This window comes from Elaeis guineensis, chromosome 13, assembly GCF_000442705.2.
Source record: "Elaeis guineensis isolate ETL-2024a chromosome 13, EG11, whole genome shotgun sequence".
Lineage (NCBI taxonomy): Eukaryota > Viridiplantae > Streptophyta > Magnoliopsida > Arecales > Arecaceae > Elaeis > Elaeis guineensis.
In genome coordinates, this window is record NC_026005.2 from 74,131,882 (window position 1) to 74,138,536 (window position 6,655).

The window sequence follows — 6,655 nt, forward strand, 5'->3', positions numbered from 1 at the left end:
CTTATAAATTTTAATATTATTTATCTATATATTAGTTAAATGCTATAATAGTAGTTTTGATTTCTGGCACTTCAGATAATAAATTGTAAAATATAAATTTATAGCATCATTTATGATAAAGTATCACTAACAAAAAAATACTTGTTGAAGATCGTGTCATTTTTACTACAATATAGTGAAAAAAGAAAATTTAGTGACATATAATAAGAAATGTCATAAGTGATTTACCATCAAAAATTATTTTTGTTATAGTATTAGAGAAAAAAAGAAAGGAAAGAAAGAAAGAAAGAAGGTGGCAAAAAAGTAGTTATCTATTTTTCTACAAATGAAGCATTTAACCTACTATTAGAGAGAGAGAGTGAGAGACAAAGCGAATGGAGGAAAAAAAAAAAGAAAAGGAAAGCTTGAAACTTGCTTTCACTAATAAATTTAGAGATAATTTAATGGTAATTGTGACCTAAAGCAAGTAGCTAAAGGATCAATAACGTATATCAAAGTTAAATATAGTTAGATAGATATAAACAAGAAAGAAAGAAAAGATTCAAGACAGATGAAACAATCCACCTCTATGTTTTATAATTTTGATTAAAATATGAAAGGGAATACCAAAGCTTCATACTATCATTAACATATAACTGCAAGCTTTAGAGAAAAGATACTGATTTTGTGAGATCTCTAAGCCTTTGAAAATTACATAGAGAAGATACAATAATTGTTTTTGGAGGGAGGAGAATTTCCAATCTTTTCCACCCTTACTAGATTGAAGTCAAATCCTAATTCTAAATATTTGGTTTTGAGGGTAGATAGCAAGGAGTGCATGGCAGAGGTAGCCTTCTATATAATGTGAGTGACCGATAGAAAAGAGGCCGGACGTGACCAGGAACCAACCCGCAATTATGGGAGCACCTGAGAGACTTCTTAGCTGGTTGGAAATGCCATCACACTATAGGTCCATTTGGTTGGGGTATGTCAAAATATAAATAATTTAATAATTTTTAAGAGGTAGCCTTCTATATAATGTGAGTGACCGATAGAAAAGAGGCCGGACGTGACCAGGAACCAACCCGCAATTATGGGAGCACCTGAGAGACTTCTTAGCTGGTTGGAAATGCCATCACACTATAGGTCCATTTGGTTGGGGTATGTCAAAATATAAATAATTTAATAATTTTTAAAAATTATTTATTTAAAAAATTAATTATAAAAAAATTTTATAATATTTGATTGGTGAAAAAATTATTTCAAATAATAATAATAATAAAAGATTAATACGTTTAATTAGAGGTGATCCTATTCAAAAATATAGCCAACTTTACAAATATATCCATCAAAATAAAATAATTTTTTTAATATCAAGATAGTATTACTATCTCTATTTAGTTTTTATATAATGACTATAATTATATAACCCTTTATATAATACCATCTGCATCTTAATTCTTTTATAAAAACTCTTTATTGAATAAATTTAAGAAGATGTCAAAAAAAATTCAATTATTAAATATATACTCTATTTTTTGTGCTTTATCATTCTTGATATTTTCATTGTCATCAATGTCTCATTCCTGCTGTCTTTTATATATGCTCTGTTCAAATAAATTTTCTCCATATCTTGCCTTTATTATATTATATCTATTAGAAGTGACATCAACTAACTTCATCCATGCTATACATTAGTATCTATCAGCCTAAATACTTGTCACCTCTTAGAAGCGATGGCATGCGCACAAGATTACTTATATTCATAGCAGAAACATAGTTCATAACATAGTTCCAAACAAACCTATGAATATAGTTCATAACATTCCCACCAACATATTTTTTGGTAAGAAAGGCAACTTAATGAATGGAAATAGTTAGTAGCAACAGGAACCCTTATGATCAACATTGTAAGGACCCAGACTCTTTTATTTTTCCCACATGCATTTTCAAGTAGAACCTAAAAACATAGAGGAAAAGAATACTCCCAATGGAAGACTCCTTCCTCTCGATATCATCAGAGAGAAGCTGATTTCAAGTGGGAATCAGCCTCCCTTCTCTCTATTTAACGAGCCCCGCCCTTCCTCTTGGATTTTGTACTCGGCTTGTCAGAGAATGCTAGCAATTTTTCATTATTTTTTTTTCTTCTTCTTCATGGACGACCGTCACCAAGTCTATCAAAAATCACAGTTGAGAGCTATCAGGAAGCTAGGTACGATGCCGAGAACCTTAAATAGACCTCTTCCCATCTTTCTTAGCTTTGGGAGCCTTGATTTTGGTCGGCAATCACCTAAAATTTTTGAGAAAAACAAAGCCCCTATTTTTTATTTTTCCATTATTTTTTCTTGATTTTCTAGTGCCAATCATCGTCACCAATCAGTGGGATGGATGATTGTCAGCTGCACCACTATAGCCCTAACCACCACCACCCACAGACCCCATCGGTCGCCCGTCATAAGCCCATTATTTTGGGGAAATGGGGGAAAGGGAAATCCCCTATTTCACCAAGAGAGAAAGAAGGAAAGAAAAAGAAAAAAAAAAGAAAAGGAAAGAAAAGGAAAAAGGAAAAAAAAAAAGAGAGGTTTCTTTCTCTTCCCTCTCTTTACTTGCTTTTCTTAGTTTCTCTCTCCACTTTCTCTCTCTATAAGTTTCTCTCTCCTTTCTCTCTCTTCATGATTTTTTTTTTTTAGAAATTCTAAAGGCCAATAGAGAGTGCAGACATCTAGATAAACTCAGATCAATCAATTGATCCACGTACAAGGCATCCTGAACCTGTCATATTATGGTCATTTTCTATAATTTCCTACTATCCATAATTATCAATAATTTTATGTTTGATCTTAATTTGGTAGAGATATAACTGTCTGCATAAGATGTGTCAACCAAAACATCTTGTTCCCAGGTTCACAGATCAAGGAGCTAATCGATCGCTCTATTTGAGTCTAAAATAGTAGAGATAAAAATCTCTTTATATGATCACCTGTACGTGTGTTTTGTACCATACATAATAATTTTGGTTCTATTTGGATATATAATTTTCTATTATATATGTACCACATATTGACTATTTTGGTTGATGAAAATATGATATCTGATTTCTTTTGAAATTGAGCACGATGTGTAATACAAATTATTGAATGATGTATTGATTGTGTATGAGGATTTGGACTAGCCATGATGTGGATTTTTGATATTGGTCTAATCATGACATCTTGGATTGTCAGTCATGGGCTGAATCATGATATCTAGATTTATCACCATAGACCGAAGTATGGATTTTTTAGTTTGCCATCACGGGCCGAAGCACCGATATCTTAATTTGCCACCACAGATCGAAGTATGGATATTCTGATTTACCACTGTAAGCCAAAATATAATTATTATGGATTACCACTATAGACTGAAGTATGGTTTATGATTTACCAGTCACAAGTTGAAACATAACCACAATTAGTCCCAACCGAAAATATGTTAATAAAGCATAAATGATAAGTCATACAAAATCATTAACAATATTTATGATGGATTTGTGATAATATATGATTCCTGATATATGTTTATATAATATTGTTGAGTTATATTGCATGCTTGACATGAGATTTTGCATGCAACTTATAATTTCTCTTTGATAATGCTCACTTATTATTTTGAATTATATTATTATATTAATATATGTGTGATGGGATTCTTATGGGATTGTAAAGCTCACAATCCTAGTTCTCCTTTTCCTTTCAAAGTTGTAGGATGCATAGTATTGGTCGGGTTGGATGAAAAGTTGGAGTTTTAGAAATATTAGTTCATTAGTTAGTTCAGTTTCTAATATCGATGGATATTTGAATATTATAATCGAACAAGTTTATTTGATTATAGTGAATCTATTTAGTTGACATATTTAGTTATTTATTATTTTAAATAAATTTTAATTTTATTGGAGATTTTATATAATCTGTAGGTCTTACATAATCTCTAGGATATCGCTCTAGAGTTCATGCAACTGTGTCAAATGACTGAACCAAATGACGGGTTCAAGGCATTGCAAACATATAGCCAAAAACTTAGAAATCCCAAAATACACGATCAAAACTAAGGCAGCCTAACATGATGATAACATAATTACAAGCAGAAAATATAAGTTGATAGGTAACATCAATGAAATATGAGTGAGAAGTAACATAGAAATGACATGACAGAATATGAAAGCTCTTTGAGAAAAGATAAGAGTTGATGCCCCAGGAAAAACAGCAGCATAGATGGGGAGGTCCAACTTTGAATACGTATAAGTTGGGAGTCGAAGAGAAAAAGAGAAACTAATCCAGCTTAAATAAATGAGAGTTGAAGAAAAAACAGCATGTTGTAGCCATGAGAATATTTTTGTCAAATAGAGATTACCATCACTCAAGAATTTATTAAATATTAACTCCTCATAGTATTTCTTTCATCTTTTCTCTCCAAAATATAAATATAGGACTCATCAATTTTTTTACCATCTTTTTTTTTTCATTTATCATGCCAAAAATGATAATCTGATCATACGGGATTTATTTGCCCATACCGGATTATCTCAACCAAATAGATCCTAAGGGTAATAATATTTCAATGACAACGAGAGTTGTGTGTCAGGAGCAGGTACGGGACCTGCCGGTTCTAATTGGGTTCTCCCATCCATGGCAGTGAGTCATTCACAAGATATAAGATAGCATATGACATAACACTAGGCTTGATGATCACAAAGTTTTTTTCTTCATTCAATTAAACCAGGTGACAGCTCCTTTGCTCCCCTTGTCATTAAAAAAAATGATCACACAGTTTTTTCTTTTTGATCCATTTTGATCCTCACGTCGTTAACTACTTTGTCAGAAAAAAAAAACTCTACACATCACATGTGAAAAAGGAAAAAAAATGATCACATAGCTGCAATCAACATAAAAAATCAAGAAATCAATACCATTCAAGCAATTTGTTCAGAACTGCAGACTGTTTATACCTGAATATTTCTTTTAACATAACATATGGATTCACTAAGTCGAGCTTAGAGTTAATTGCAGCAAGTCTTGGCTTTTGAATTGGGATGAAGTTAAGCACCATCCATTTTGTTAGTTCGGATAATAATTTCTTTGGTCACTTGATATGGCCATATGTATGTAGAGCGATCGAGTTGGGATCCTTAATTTCCAACTTAGATTAATTGAATTGAGAGGACTTGTTCAGTAACCTCAGCCATCCATATATTATGTGTTTATCATGATCGTATGAGGTCAGCATAATACATAACAATGTTGTCATCATGATTACACATCTCATGCACTTCATGTAGCCTGCTGCACCACATGATCATGGCTATTATGCAATGCAAAGGGTTGTATTGCAGCCAAAGGCTCATTGCTTGGCACGTAAGATATTGTCCACATTGATCCATGGTTTTTATGATTTTATCCTTCAAAAAATATCTCACGTGGGAAGGACAACCCCTTCCTATATAAGACATTGAAAAATATGTCCTAAAGCCAATCATTTGACAATTGTGCTAATTATAATTATATATAAATTGATAAATAATAAAAGTTATTTGATATTTTTCATCACAAAGTTGCATCTTTTAATGAACCCCTATATTATGATAAAGTCCTTAGGATTATTTTGATCGATAAAGGAGGATTTATCGTATAATCTTTAACTTGGTTCGCGATCAAATGGTACGCTATTATTAGGATGATAGCGATATCAAATGTAGGTTGTTGTGTACCATATGCGTTGGTTGTCCTCGTAACCAAATGGTGTGGAGATACTGGTATGGCATACAGATAAAATGTAAGAGTACATTGTCACTAAACGTGACCAACTGCGGAGTACTCTGCTGTCAAGGATAGCTCGCAAAAGGTATGGATATAAGTATCCTTCCGATCTGAGATTACCACGGTGACTCGCAAGCAACTCATTATACTTTAGTGCTGGACTAACTGAGTTTCTAATTCAGTGTTGAAAGATTTTTGGATGCAGTCAAGTAATTGTCAAGTCAGTGCATGAGTCAAGATAGGATTGACCCCTCCGAATTAGTAAGAGTTAATGTATCAATATATCTCAATTTAGCAAAATCTGAGTTCGGATAATCTATATAATAGATTTGAAAAAGATTAAAGTACAATATGGATGACTTATCTAGGATTGACAGTTAAATCTTAAATCATCCTCAAATATTAGGATCAAAGGGATGAATTATACTATAACCATACGTCAATAAGTTCTTGAATATTGCTTCACCTTCATTCGATCTATCCAGATGTCGGGTCACCATTGCTAGATGGTTACATCGATTAGTTTAGAAAGTTATTTCTGTGCTACCGACTTAGGTTCGAACCTATGAAGTCACACTAAAAAAAAAATTCTGACTGATCAAGTGACTGATCAACGATTGAGAATCGTTCAAGAGCTTAATCATTAATTCGATTGATGATTAATCTTATACAAAAATAATAATAAATCAATTCATCAAGTATTAAAAAATTAATAAAAAATTAATTAATAATTAGATTACTGATTAGCTCAATTTGATTGAGCAAAGAAGATTAAATAAAATCTAATTGAAATAGATTCAATTAGGTTTGATCCGATTAGGTTATGAGATGACCTAATCGCTAAAGAAGAATTATCCCAGATTTGATCAGAACTTTGGTTTAAT